The 14,363-nt window shown below is 43.8% G+C and overlaps 1 protein-coding gene across 1 annotated transcript in view; it reads right to left on the reverse strand.

Annotated features, from left to right (window-relative positions):
• Positions 1 to 14,363, reverse strand: part of HUNK (hormonally up-regulated Neu-associated kinase) — a gene marked incomplete at its 3' end in the record, with an annotated part of 81,356 nt that overhangs the window by 59,934 nt on the left and 7,059 nt on the right. The gene's annotated exons all lie outside the window — the stretch shown is intronic.

The following is a 14,363-nucleotide window of genomic DNA, read 5'->3' on the forward strand; positions in this document are numbered from 1 at the left end:
TCAAGTAGATCATTTGGAGCCATGGTCACCAGTTTTGACTCTCCTTTTTAATAAAGGAGTCGTTTCCATAGATGATCAACAATTTAGCTGGTTAAGGTTTTAAGAAATGGGATCTCGTGCTCTTGGACTTATTCAGTAGTTGGCTTTTCAGACATATTTTTGATTGTTTGATTCTAGAAAGTTTTGTAATTTTTCTCCTCTTCATGTAACTTTAGGTATTTGTTTAATAAACTATAAAATTTAAAAAATAAAGAAGTCTATAAGCTACTCAAGTACTAATGAATTACTGCACAGAATTTAACCGCATTAGAATACAAGGAGTAGAAACATTGTGAAAATAAAACAAGAACCAAGGTACACTTACACCTTGAAGGTGCCACTGGACTTTGTTCTGCTGCTTCAGACCAATAGAACAGAGGAGATTTAGATGAGACATAAACAGCCGAACAAGGAGACAACATTAGCATTTAGGGTTTTAATGCCTGTAATTTTGCCACCCAAATTAGTTAGGGGGATTGTTGTATCACAGTCTGGACAGCACCGTATCTACAAAATAAGTTGTCACTGAAATCCTACCAGACTTTATATTATAGTGAGTATAGTATGTGTGTTGAACAGGCATTACTAATTGAGCCAAATACCCTTCAAAACAGGACTGCCATATACAAGGCCTATTTAAAGGCACTGGGTCTATTAACTGCCTTAGAAGCAAAGCACAAGCAATAGCCACAGTGGACACAGGGGTGGAAACTAGTCACAGAGTCAAAAATACTGATTTTACTGACCAAAATTCCAAAAAAAACCTGACCAAATACTGACAAAAAACTACAAATTACTGAACAATTTAATGTCAGCCTATTGATAAGCTAGCGTTTTAAATGTAAAACTAGGACTTCATTACAAATTATTATTATCTGGCCTCTACCATCCCCAAAGCCATCCCCATAGTTAGATGTGACCCAGATAAAAGGATTGCACACCTTTTTATTGATTTTTTTTTATTAATAGAGAATAATGTTTTCATTATTGTACAAAATTTAAGGCAAAAAAGATTCCCTTTTAAAAATAATCACATACTGCAGATAATAAAAAAGCAAATCAGCAAAAACGTATTAAAATCAAAACATAAAGTAATAATTATGACAACATAACATAATTACTTTAAAGTGAGACTTGTCTTTGCTTTTACTTTATCTTTGGTTTTTTGATGAAAAAAGAACTGGCCAGCAGCCTGCCACCCCTGGTGGAGGCCGTTTCGGGCTGGGCATTGGAACACCCTACACTGATTGTCCTGTGTGATTTCAATGTCCATGCAGACAATGTGGCCTCCACTCAGGCGATGGAACTAATGTCATCCGTGGTGGCGCTGGGACTCTCCCAATATGTAATGACTCCCACTCATCAGGCCGGACACACGCTTGATCTGATCTTCGCGGCAGGGGTCAAGTGGACCAGGTCACTGCCTCAGCAGTGCCATAGTCAGACCATCATGCCCTGAAGGCCCATCTGAATGTTTCACCCAACCCTGTTTGGGTGGCGAGCAGATTTCAGCTTGCCCGCGGAGCCAAATGGACCCTATGTGGCTTCAAATGGCCCCGTGGGATCTGATGCCCTCTGGCAGCAAGTTAGATGAGCTTGTGAAGGATTGGCACCGCTGACTCTCAGCGGCCATCGATGAGATCACTCCCCGACGCCCTCCGCGCCCTCAGTCTTGGCTGGCTCCTTGGTTTACCCAGGAGTTGCGGCTGATAAAGCAAAGGCTAAGATGGCTAGAGAGACAGTAGCGGTGCGCTTATAGGACATTTATGAGATCCTATGAGATGGTAATCAAAACTACTGAGAGTACTACGTGGCCATGATTGCGTCTGCAAGCTCATGCCCAGCCCAATTATTTAGAATAATTTGGTCTATGACTGTTCTGCCACAAGGCAGACCAAATGTTAGGGAATTGGACACTGGCTGTGAGGCCTTTGCGAGCTACTCTGCAGATAAAGTCCTGTCACTCCGCCGTGACCTCCCCAGCACAGTTGAGACAGTAAGTGAACTCGAGGCTACATGCACGTCTTCTAGTCAGGTTATGGATTATTTCAGTCTGCTCTGCCTGGAGGAAGTTGACAAACTGCTCTTAACCATACCACGTGCTGCCTTGACCCGTGCCCATCATGGCTAATTAAAGCTGGCCATGATGGGTTTTGAGATGTCCTAAGGGAGATTATCAACAAGTCCCTCTCGGAGGGATAGTTCCCTAGGGCACTCAAGGAAGCTGTGGTTCGTCCCCTCCTGAAAAAGCCATCTCTGGATCTGGCCAAATTGGCTAATTACCGGCCAGTCTCCAATCTGCCCTATTTGGGCAAAATAATTGAGAGGGCTGTGGCAATTCAGCTACAGAGCTTTTTGGATGACACTTCCATTTTAGATCCTTTCCAGTCCAGTTTGCGCCCAGGCCACGGGACGGAGATGGCACTGGTTGCCCTCACGGATGATCTCCGGAGGTATCTGGGGTGGATTGGCAGTGATGTTGCTGTTGGACCTGTTGGCGGCATTCAACACAGTCAACCATCAGTTACTGATCCACCACGTCGCCGACATTGGAGCCCAGGGGCCTGCCTTGCAGTGGCTGGCTTCCTTCAGGGTCGGGGACAAAGGGTCTTGCTAGAGGAGCAGCTATCCCGAAGGCACCCACTGATTTGTGGAGTGCCCCAAGGGGCGGTGCTGTCCCCAATGTTATTTAACATCTACATGTGCCCCCTTGCCCAGATTGCCCAAAGGCATGGGCTGGGATGTCACCAGTATGCAGATGACACCTAGCTCTATCTGTTGTTGGGCAGCCAGTCTGACTCTACACCGGAAGATCTGGACTGACTGCTGCAAGCCGTAGATGGTTGGCTCAGATTGAGCCAAATTAAATTGAATCTGACGAAGACAGAGGTCCTTTGCCTTAGCAGGGGTGGCCCAAGGGATCCTACTTCCGACCTTCAGTGGGGCCACTGGTGCCAGCGCCAGAGGTTAGGAGTTTGGGAGTGCTCCTGGATGCCTCACTAAGAATGGAAGGCCAGGTAGCATTCACTGCACTGCATCCACAAGCATTTTCCCCTTGTTCTCTTCTTTCATTGCTTTCTCAGCTCCTTCTAGCATGAGCTGTGCCATGTTGAAGCCCACAATATCCATCATCTCTACTTTCATTGCCTCATGTGGTTAATTATGTTTCTATACTTTGTGGAAGATTTCACCAAATCACTTTTACTCTTAGGAACAAAGTCCTTAAAGTACTTCATAACTAAACTGAAAACAATCTGTCTTCTCACTGGGAAGTCATCATGTTTCCCCAAAAATGCAGTAATGAAACCAGAAAAACACAAACTGCATTCACAAAAATTACAGAAATACTGACTTTACTGACCCATTTTTTAAAAAACTGACAAATTACTGTCCAAAAAACTGACTTTTACTGATTTTACTGACCATTTTCCACCCCTGTGGACAGAACTGTTGAGACCTCAGAGATGGTAGGTACAGGAGAACACAGTGAGACATTTGGTCAAATTTACATCTTTGCCAACATTTTTACTATGATAACTTGAGGCAATCTTGCTCTGAATAAGGGAAAACACATCTTCATTTCTGCAAATGAACTCTTCCAACATCTCCTATTTAAAAGTAAATGGTTGTTGATCCATTTTTTCACTACCTTGAATCAACTATTCAGCTTGTCCTGTGACTACTACTAGGGGCGAATCTTATTAAGGTTCTATATAAGCCAAACACAGGGTCTGCAATGCTACACCTGTAGGAAAGATTCCTTGTATACATATTTCAGCAGTTCATAAAGGTAAGGTCAGGTATGATACTCAAAGGAAAACATGCCTGCTTACTGCAGTATGTAGGATTTTTTAAACTTACAGATGACACATCCAAGAGGACCTACTACATAGCTATTTTTAGAAAATTCTTGCTTCATTCAACAAGAACCTGTTGAAGGTTAACAGGAATCTTCAGCTTTCTGTGGAGTGCTTGTTCTTCGCACTCAAGCCACCCCTGCATTTCCAAGGTTCTAAAATACAGTGTAGCATCTGTCTGCTTTGGAAATATAGTCTAAAAACAGACCTTTCTATAAAAAGAACTGCTTCTAATATTAGTCATTTTATTTTCATGACACAACCCAGTAAATTTTATCTTTAGCAGCTGCTTTGCACCAACTACCAGGTACTATAATTCAAAACAGCTGATTTCATAAACACAGCAAAGAACAAGAAGGTTTTTCAACTCTAATGAAATGAATTCTGGATTTTTGAGTAGGCTGAAATCAAGGCATTCAAACTTTGTGATTACAAGACTTATCCTTAGAATAAAAAGAAATGATGTGATTTCAATATCTATCTATAGACTTCAGCAAAATCATTCTGTAGCCTTGGAAGCCAATGTTGCAAACTCAAAGTAGTTCTACTAATCCTGTGTGCAGCCTGTCCGTCAATGACATTTAACAGGCTTTCACATATTTAAAACTTGGGCTGTTTCCCTCCTGTGTGGAACACAGGAAGCCCCCAGTTTAAATGGGATTTTCCATACCACATCTTGCTCATTTTGACTCATGGCTTATGGGCCTCCCAAGACTCTCCCCTTTATACTGGGTCAAAGGAAATCCTCCTTTAATCCAATTCAAAGGAGGAACTGTGAGCAGACTGCAAGCAGAATGCCCATGTGGATTTTTCACCAGCAGCCACTGGGGTGGGAGAAGAGACTGTGGAGCTAAACTCTGCACTTTCCCCTTCCCCTCTGTGGCACTTTAAAGAACTTTTTTTGTTGCCCAGCTGAGTGATGTGGTAGCTTTATAGTAGCGTAGTTCAGCTAGGGAAGGGGAGGGAAAGGGGATGCTGCCAGGTGTGTGTGTGTGGGGGGGTGCAGCATGATGTCTGTCAGGTCTGTGCTCACCTGTGCAGACATGATGGGTGAAAAGTGGGAGGGGTGGGGACAGAACTAGCAAGAAGTCCAGATAACTGTTAAATACTGAGTTCAAGACTCATTGCAGTGAACAGCTCTACTTTATTTAGTGATTTCAGGAACAAGACTGAAGACTCCAGGGCAACTGCCCTGTTTAAGTAGCATGCAAAAACCACACCCAAACACACCCCACTCCCAATGATAGGCTATTTACATAACATTGCCTTCTCGTTGGTTATCGCTAGAATCCCGGTAGTCTATTGTTCCAGAGCTCCAAGCTCAACCCCTCTCTTGTGGACAGACCTGGGAGATTTCAGCCCAATACATAACAATACTGGATGTGTGGACACTGTTCTTGCCCTGCTTGTGCTGCCAGCCATCAAGGTGGGGGATTGTTTTTGCACACACACCCCATGTAGGCTTCTAATTCCACAGTAGGCTCGTATTCATGGGCAAAAATTCAGATATAATCAAGAGAACTGAATCTGCATTTTATGTACCAATGCCATAAAGAAACATTACTTATTGAGACACAATACGTTACTTTCCCCTGCTTCTGGATTATGCCAGCCGCTGTGCCTGTAAACTTCTTGTTAGGGCCAGAGAACAAGTATATACTTTACAGCAGGGCTCCCCAACCTGTTTGAGCCTTCAGACACTTTGCAATTCTGACAGTGGGTGGTGAGCCACATCCCCACACGGCTAACACAGAAGGTTCAGCCAGCCACAAAATGAGGTTCTGCAGGGGTCGTTTTGTAGAAAAAGAGCGAGGGGAACTCATTAGCATAACTCATTAGCATATGCCACACCCCCTGACATCACCGGAAGTGTGTCATAAGGCCACACCCCCTGACATCACCGGAAGCGTGTCATAAGGCCACACGCCCCGCCCCCAACGGTCCCGGACGCCGCCGCTGACCTTGCAGCTCCACTGCCGAAGGGCCACGCGGGGAACCTGCAAGGCCGGCGGGAGTGCAAGGAAGCCCCGTGAAGGCCCTCCCTGGCCCCAGGCAGGCAGGGGTGGGGAGAGGCAGGGAGGAAGCAACTTACCCTCCCTCTTCTCCTGCCTCCTCCTGGCTGAATGAGGGCCGGAAACGGGGCGGCCGGAAGCAGGGGGCGGGGCTCCGTCATGTGCCCCGCCCCCCATACCTCACCCGGGGGAACTGCGATCCCCCCCTAAATGACCTCTGAGGTTCTGCATAACTCTAATAGTAAATGTTCAATTTTCAGGAAGAAGCTCTTTTTAACAGGATGCATTTTAAAATGAACACACTGCTTTAAAAATCTTTTTGTATACACACAGCTTACCTTCAATCACACAGTGAAGATCCTTGAGCTGTAGTGTCAGTTGCTGTCAAAGCAACTTTTAAAGAATCTGCACAACCAATCAGATATCCAATGGCCAATCAGAAGTGCTGCTGGGCAACAGTCCCATCCAGCCTTGCATGCTTTCTAAAAATACTTGGCAGGCACCAGGAAAGGTGCTGGAAGGCTCCATATTGCCCACGGATGCTACACTGGGGCTCCCTGTTTTATAGCATATCAAAGAGCTTTACAACTCAGCGTGTTCAGGTTGGGTGCAGATTACAGGTCTGATGAAGGCTAGTCCATGTTAGGCAAAGCAATTCATCACCCTGAGACGGCATCCTAGTTGTGCCATGTGAAAACACCAATCCTATTTCTGCTACAGCAGACCTTCAACACATCCCTGCTTCTACCCATCATTCACAGCCACAGGTGAGCAAAGTTTGAGTCCAGTGGCACCTTTAAGACCAACAAAGTTTTATTCTGGGAATAAGCTTTTCATGTGCATGCACACTTCTTCAGATCCAGGTGAGAACAGTACCCGAGTAGTACACAGTTTACTCCCAACTACAATGGCAACCACTGATATCCTCTACCAAATGAAACCTGGAGCTTCATATTGGGGGGGGGGGAGGCCTGTAGCACGGGCACCTCAAAATAGTGTGGAGCATTACATTCCAGCACAAGTTTGTCTATTAGCACAGAACAGCAGTAAAACTCCTCCATGACCCTCAGCACACAAGAAACAGAACTTGATCCTTTTCCTTTATTTGAAGGCTGAAAAATCTGTGTTAACTCCAGCATCCTGCTGCACATCTCATTTCAACTGTATATTCATGTCTGCAACACAGATGGTACAGCTCTGGGAGAAAAGGAGAACGTTCCTTTTTAAAATAGGTTCTGTATGTCTTTTAATCCAGCTCTTCTGCTAATGCCATGGAAACCTATGGAACTACTACTTGCCATCCCTGCTCATTAGGAAAGAAAAGGAAATATAACGCTTAGTAAGTTGTTCTAAATTTTATGATTTTAACTTTAACGGTTTACACTGTTTCACCATGATGATAACAATAATGTAAAAACCCATTTTATACTCGATTTTTTTACTAACTGCCTCAAGCCTAACTACATTTATCTTGACTATGGAAGTGACAGCAGGATGATGTCAAACACAGAATAAGACATGTGGACAGGAATGAAAAGCTAACCTAGATAATTACATAGTGCTTGTATTGTATACAAGATAAAAATAAAAATGTCTGAGTTACTTATTGAATCCCTGTTCCATTGCCAACTCAGATTAGCCTGAAGATTTATCTATATATTTTAGAACCCACATTAAATATAAAAATCATGTATGAAGGCTGAAAGTAATTTTTTATGGTCTGGACCAGAAAATAAATAGAATACACCAATACAAACTTATTATTCTACAAATGCCTCATTTAGGACATAAATGTTAAGTGCCTTTCAGGTGCTTTGATCCACATTAACAAAAGCCCTTAGCCACTTCATATGTAACTGTCGCCATTTGAAATGTCCACCTCAGTCATTTTTGGCTCCTCCCTGACCCCAAAGTAATCTTGTCACTCTCTTTTTTCCTCCCCCTAGCAGGGCTTTTTTTCTTGTGCCTCTAGCAGCTGCATGACAACTTCAATTTGACAGAATCAGCTTTCCCCTTCGGTTCTCCTCCATGCTTTAGGGAACAATTTCATCTGCTGTATGACAGGCAAAAATTCAAGATGCAGGAGCTCTGTCAGGAAAATATGGCAACTCTAGTTTCCCCTTGGACCACCAACTCTACTTGGTACCCTCAGAGGAACAGCGAAATAGCATATACCATACACCAGGGCTGACCAAACTGTGGCTCAGGAGCCACATGCGGCTCTTTCGCACATATTATGCAACTCCAGGCTGGGTGGCTGGGGAAGCAAAGGGGCGGCATGCCTCCCTGATTGGTCTTCCCTTCCCCAACCAGTGTTTCCCTCCCTGGGTAAGCTTGAAGTGGGGGGGGAGCAGAGAAAGAAAGCAATGCATTCTCAAAGCCGCCCCCCCCCCCGCTGGCCGGCCAGCTTGGAGTAGGCATTTGTCTCTTTAAATCCCTTCTCCAAGCCAAGCCAGCCAAGCATGGGAGGCTTGAAGGATGCATTTAAATTTAAAGTTGTTTTCTTTCTACCTCTCCCTCCCCCATCTATTTGCTTTCTTTCCACCTTTCTTTCTGTCTTTCTCCCCTCCCTCCCCATCTAAAATTAAATGTGTTCTCCAAGCCCCAGCACATCAGCAGACTGGCTTGGCTCGGAGAAGGCATTTGTCTCTTTAATTTAATATGCAAATTAATAAATTTCAATAAAAATGTGTGTGTTCCTGTCTTGTGGCTCTCAAACATCTGACTTTTTTCTACGTGGCTCTTACGTTAAGCAAGTTTGGCCACCCCTGCCATACACAGTTAGGAATGTATGTGTATCTACTTTGAAAAAGAGCTACTGGATATTGCTGCCCCAAGTGGGTAGTATGGGAGGAGAGCCGCATAGTAACAGGTATGGTTCCCTCCACCCCTGACTTACGTTGATTTGAGGCTATGCAGTGGCAGCTAAGGTAGAAAAGTACCTCCTCTTATGCCATGTTTTGTGAGTTTCAAGGGTCTGGAAATATGTTCCGTAGCCAGTTACAGGGTTGCCAACTCTGGGTTGGGAAACACCTGTAGATTTAAGGGGTAGAGCCTGGGGAGGGCAGGGTTTGGGGGGGGGTCCCCAGCAGGGTATAATGCCATAGAGTCCACTGCCCAAAGCAGCCATTTTCTCCAGGAGAACTGATCCTGGAGATCTCCAGGATCAGTTCTCCTGGAGAAAATGGCTGCTTTGGGCAGTGGACTCTATGGCATTATACCTCATTGAAGTTCTTCAATAAACCTGGCCCTCCCCTTAGTTTTGCCAACCTCCAGGTGGCACCTGGAGATCTCCAGGATCAGTTCTCCTGGAGAAAATGGCTGCTTTGGGCAGTGGACTCTATGGCATTATACCTCATTGAAGTTCTTCAATAAACCTGGCCCTCCCCTTAGTTTTGCCAACCTCCAGGTGGCACCTGGAGATCTCCAGGATCAGTTCTCCTGGAGAAAATGGCTGCTTTGGGCAGTGGACTCTATGGCATTATACCTCATTGAAGTTCTTCAATAAACCTGGCCCTCCCCTTAGTTTTGCCAACCTCCAGGTGGCACCTGGAGATCTCCAGGTGCCACCTGGAGGTTGGCAAAACTAAGGGGAGGGCCAGGTTTATTGAAGAACTTCAATGAGGTATAATGCCATAGAGCTCACCCTCCAAAGCAACCGTTTTCTGTATGGGGACTGATCTGTGTAGTCTGGAGATCAATTGCAATTCAGAGACATGTCCTGGCCTTCCCTTTCCCCCAACCCCTTTCAGTTCCAAAGCTGCTTCCTGTTTAACACTTTAACTGACTAACAGTTTAACTGACTCCCTGATAATGCCCCACGGCCTCTTGGGACGGCCAACTTGGAAGATGTACTTCTAATTCCCTTTGCTATGGTTGAAGTAAGGCCAGATGACAACTATAACTCCTAAGGTGTAACGTGTCAGAAGTGGGGGTGTAAGAATGGAGGAGCTAGCAGGACGGGCCAATAGGACACCAAGGCAGCTTCCCCAATGGCCAAGGGGAGAGTAGGTGAGTCATTACAAGCACGGTTTGCCTTTTAGATATACATATAGGATCAAACAAGAGGTGGTTTTCTGTTTATACTGCTGGAGACTATGTCTTGTCTCAGTTGTATAGAAGTAAAAGTGCTGGGGTTTTTTAACTGTTTTAAAATTCCAGGACTTACTACTATTTATAGCATACCATATAGACCAAATATTGCAGCCAGGTTCTATGTTACAGTTACTTCTAACTGTGGAAGAGGGCCAGTGTGGTGTAGTGATTAAGAGTGTCAGATTAATATCTGAGAGACCCAAGTTCAAATCCCCACTTGGGCGATGGAAACTCGCTGGGTAACCTTGGACCAGTTAAAGCCTCTCAGCCTAGCCTACCACACAGGGTTGTTGTGAGGATAAAATAGAGGAGGGGAGAATGAGCTAAGATGCTTTTGGGTCTCCACTGGGGAGAAAGGTGGTATACACATGAATTAAGTAAGTCATATGGAAAACAAAGGTATCTTTGACTGTTTCAAGGTAACACATGAACCACTAAACCATGAGGCTGTGTGAAGAATTATAAGTCTCTTCAATGATCATTCTGTACAGTCAGGCACCAGTCTTTATTCCAGGTGTTGTTGAAAACCTTGTATCCCAGCCAATGATCACTCAATGTTGTATTTTAAGAACTTTATTTAAAATCACTCTAGTTATCCTTGAATGGATTAAATAAACAAGAATCACAATGATACAGATGCTAGAATAGTCAAATTAGACTGTAAATAAAACAGCATACATGTCATCCCTCCCCCTACCTAGCTTACATTTAAAAATGAAACACAATTTCTAAAATTCTTACCAACCGTTTTCAGATAAGACAGCTTCACTGCAACCCTGATTTGAGAAATTCTGAGTTTTTAGGGTATGACTTATACAGACATAATTACATGATCCTCACATGACTTTATTAAACCATCTAATGATGTTAGACACTTCTGAGCATTCTAAAGAATAAGTGTTGCAAGCTCTGTTCCATTTGTTCTAGTATTTATTCTGGGCATAAAGCCATTGATTCATATGTGACTTTCCTCAAGGCTAAAACTGCAAGTTAGCTAAAAAAGTTAAAAAATGCATGCTTGCAGATTTACACAAAAACCTAACAGCACTCAGGTCTATGTCAAAATGTCCTTAACAATGGTCTTAAGTTAAACTCTGCAACAAAACCACTGCAATTTTTAGAACTCCCATTCACTAAATTAGCTCACGTTAGTAGCAGAGTACTTTGACAACTCTTGGACGCACACCTTAAGATGGTGAGGGGGTTCTGTGTGTCACCAGGGCTGAGAGCAATACTGTAAGAAGTTCAGACTCTGTCAAGAGGCTAAACTCCTAGCACAGTCACTCAAGGTGCAATGGTCACCATTGAGACACTGGACTAAGATGCATCCACTCCCTTCAGCAATCAACAGACAAATCAACAGAAGAAAACAGACAGCTCCAACGATGACGGGTGGTGGTGGAGGAATCCTTGAAAGGGCAGCAGCAATAGTGGAAGGCGACACTGGTGGAAGATCTATCATAGACAACTGCTGTGAAACTTCAACTAACCCTGGTTAGTACTGCGCAGAAGGCAATGGTAAACCACTTCTGATTACCTCATACCTTGAAAGCACTATGATAATCCAAAACGAAAAATGATATAGTGCTGAAAGACAGGACAGGTTGCATAGCACTCAGCTACCAGGGAAGAGCAGAGGACAACTATGAATAGTGCTATTCTTAATCACACAACTGGATTAAAGTTGTTTATGTGAATGGATGCAAAAGGAAAGTCCAGAGCTGTTCTACACACATAACAGGAACATGGAATGTGAGAAGTATGAATCAAGGTAACCTCAAAACAGTAAAATGAAAAATTGAATGTTTAAAAATTGCAATCCTGGGAGTGAGTGCACTAAAGTGGACTGGATTAGGACATTTTCAATCAGAAAATTACAAGATATTTTACTAGGAAATGACAAACACAAAAGAAACAGAGTTGCACTAAGAGCAAGGCAAAATGTAGCACAAGCAATCAGGGGCTATAATGCAAAGTCTGATTGAATAATATATAACAGCCTATTAACATAACCATCACTCAAGTTTGAGCCCCAACTACAGATGCTAATGAGGAAGACAATGAAAACTTTTATGCAACTGTGCAGGAAGAGATTGATTATACATCTAAACAAGATGTACTGTTAATCATAGGTGACTAGAACGCAAAAGCAGGAAACAAGGTAGAATCAAGCATTGTTAGAAAAATTGGACTAGGAGCAAGAAATGAAGCAGGAGAGCAATTCATAGAATTTTGTGAAGACTACAACTTGTTCATTGCAGGCATGTTTCAGTCAACCAAACGGACAGCTGTATGCTTGAACATCACCAGGTTGCCAATACAGAAATCAAATAGATTGCATAATAGGAAGCAGAGGATGGAGAAGCCCTATTCACTCTGCTAAAACAAGACCAGAAGCTGATTGTGGCATAGTTACTATTGAAAATTAGAATGAAGCTGAAGGGGTGCATAACACGATTGTAGTGCGAAAACACAATCTGAACTATATTCCTGAAGAGTGTAAGAACAGATCTGCACTACTAAATGTGAGCTGAAAGAATTATGAGTTGAAACCAGAGATATTATCAGGGATGAATGTACGAATATTGTTCCTGTAGCCAAAAGAAATGAAAAGCATCAATGGATGATGGATGAAACTCATAAAACTGCTAAAGATAGATGAGAAGCAAAAGTAAAAGGTGACAAACAGAATCAAAAGTCTAAATGCAACATTCCAGCAACTGGCACGTAGGGACAAAAAGAACTATTCTAATAACCAGTGCAAAGAAATAGAGGAAAACAACAACAAAAGGAAGAAGAGGTCTGTTCCACAGGACCCAAGAAATCAAAGGGAAATTTAAAGCATGGTCAGGGATGCTGAAAGATCAACATGGAAATACTTTAACTAAACAGGACAAAATAAAGAAAAGATGGGAACAATACACTAAAGAGCTATACAGAAGAGATGAAATGATGACAGAGTCTTTCCAAGAATAATCTTTTGAAGAAGAACCTGCAATTTTAGAAAGTGAAGTGCACTGAGAGTAATTGGAAGAAACAGATCACCAGGAGTAGACAGGGTATCAATACAGCTACTCAAGCCACAGAAATTGAGTCCATCAAAATCTTAACAAGAATATGTCAACAAATATGGAAAACAAAACAATGGCCCACAGACTGGAAATGCTCAATATACATTCTGATCCTGAAAAAGGAGATGTCAAAGATTACAGCAACTATTGGACCATTGCATTAATTTCTCACAAGTAAAGTGATGCTCAAAATCTTACAACAAAAGACTGTTACCATATATGGAACAGGAAATGTGAAATGTTCAAGAGCAATTCAGAAAAGGAAGAGGCACTAGAGATCATATTGCGAATTTGCATTGGTTACTGGAACATATGAGAGAATTTCAGAGGAAAACCAGTTTGTGTTTCAAAGATCACAGCAAAGCTTTTGACAGTATGGAGCATGAAAAGTTATAGTTGGTTTTTTTAAAAAAGCAGGTTGCTTACCAGTAACTGGTGATCTTCGAGTGGTCATCTGTGCATTCACACCAATGGGATCTAGTGCGCCTGCGCTGGATCTGCCGGTGCCTAGCAAGCTCTTTTAAAAGGATTTTCGTGCCTAGCCCAACTGAGCATGCTCAGGAGCCCCAGCGAGCATGCCCAGAAGGGCAGGCACGGACATCCCGCCAGTTCCTACCAACCGCCGCGCATCAATCTCCTATCAAACAAGTAAAAGAAGACAGCAGCGGGGCAGGAGGGCGGGTGGTGTGAATGCACAGATGACCACTTGAAGATCACCAGTTACTGGTAAGCAACCTGCTTATCTTCTTCGTGGTCTCTGTGCTTCACACCAATGGGAGATTAGCGAGCAGTAGTTTACCTGGAGGCGGGTGCTGTCAGGTGTTTACTGCTTAGCCGAGGCCAAAACCTGACGTCCCAGACTGTCACTGGTGGACTGGTGGACGTCTAGGGCGTAGTGCCTGATGAATGTAGTCGGCGTGGCCCAGGTTGTGGCTCTGCAAATGTCTTGCAGCTGTACTCCCTTCAGGAACGCAGTGGATGTAGCGACAGCCCTGGTGGAATGAGCCCGGACAGGGCCTGGCAAGGGCTGCTTCGCCAGTAGGTAACAGAGTTCTATGACACCTACGATCCACTTGGACAGACGTTGGGCCGTGATTGGAGTGCCCACACGGGGTGCAGCGTATGAGACAAACAGCTTAGGGGTTTGCCTCGTGGGGCGTGTCCTATTCAGGTAGAAGAGGAGGGCCCGCTTCACGTCTAGCGTGTGCATAAGTCTGTCTTCCGGTGATTTTGGGTCAGGGTAAAAATCAGGGAGGAAGACTTCGGACTGCAGATGGAATTCAGAGACC

The sequence above is a fragment of the Gekko japonicus genome, unplaced genomic scaffold (assembly GCF_001447785.1).
Source record: "Gekko japonicus isolate JY-2015 unplaced genomic scaffold, Gekko_japonicus_V1.1 scaffold2682, whole genome shotgun sequence".
Classification (NCBI taxonomy): Eukaryota; Metazoa; Chordata; class Lepidosauria; order Squamata; family Gekkonidae; genus Gekko; species Gekko japonicus.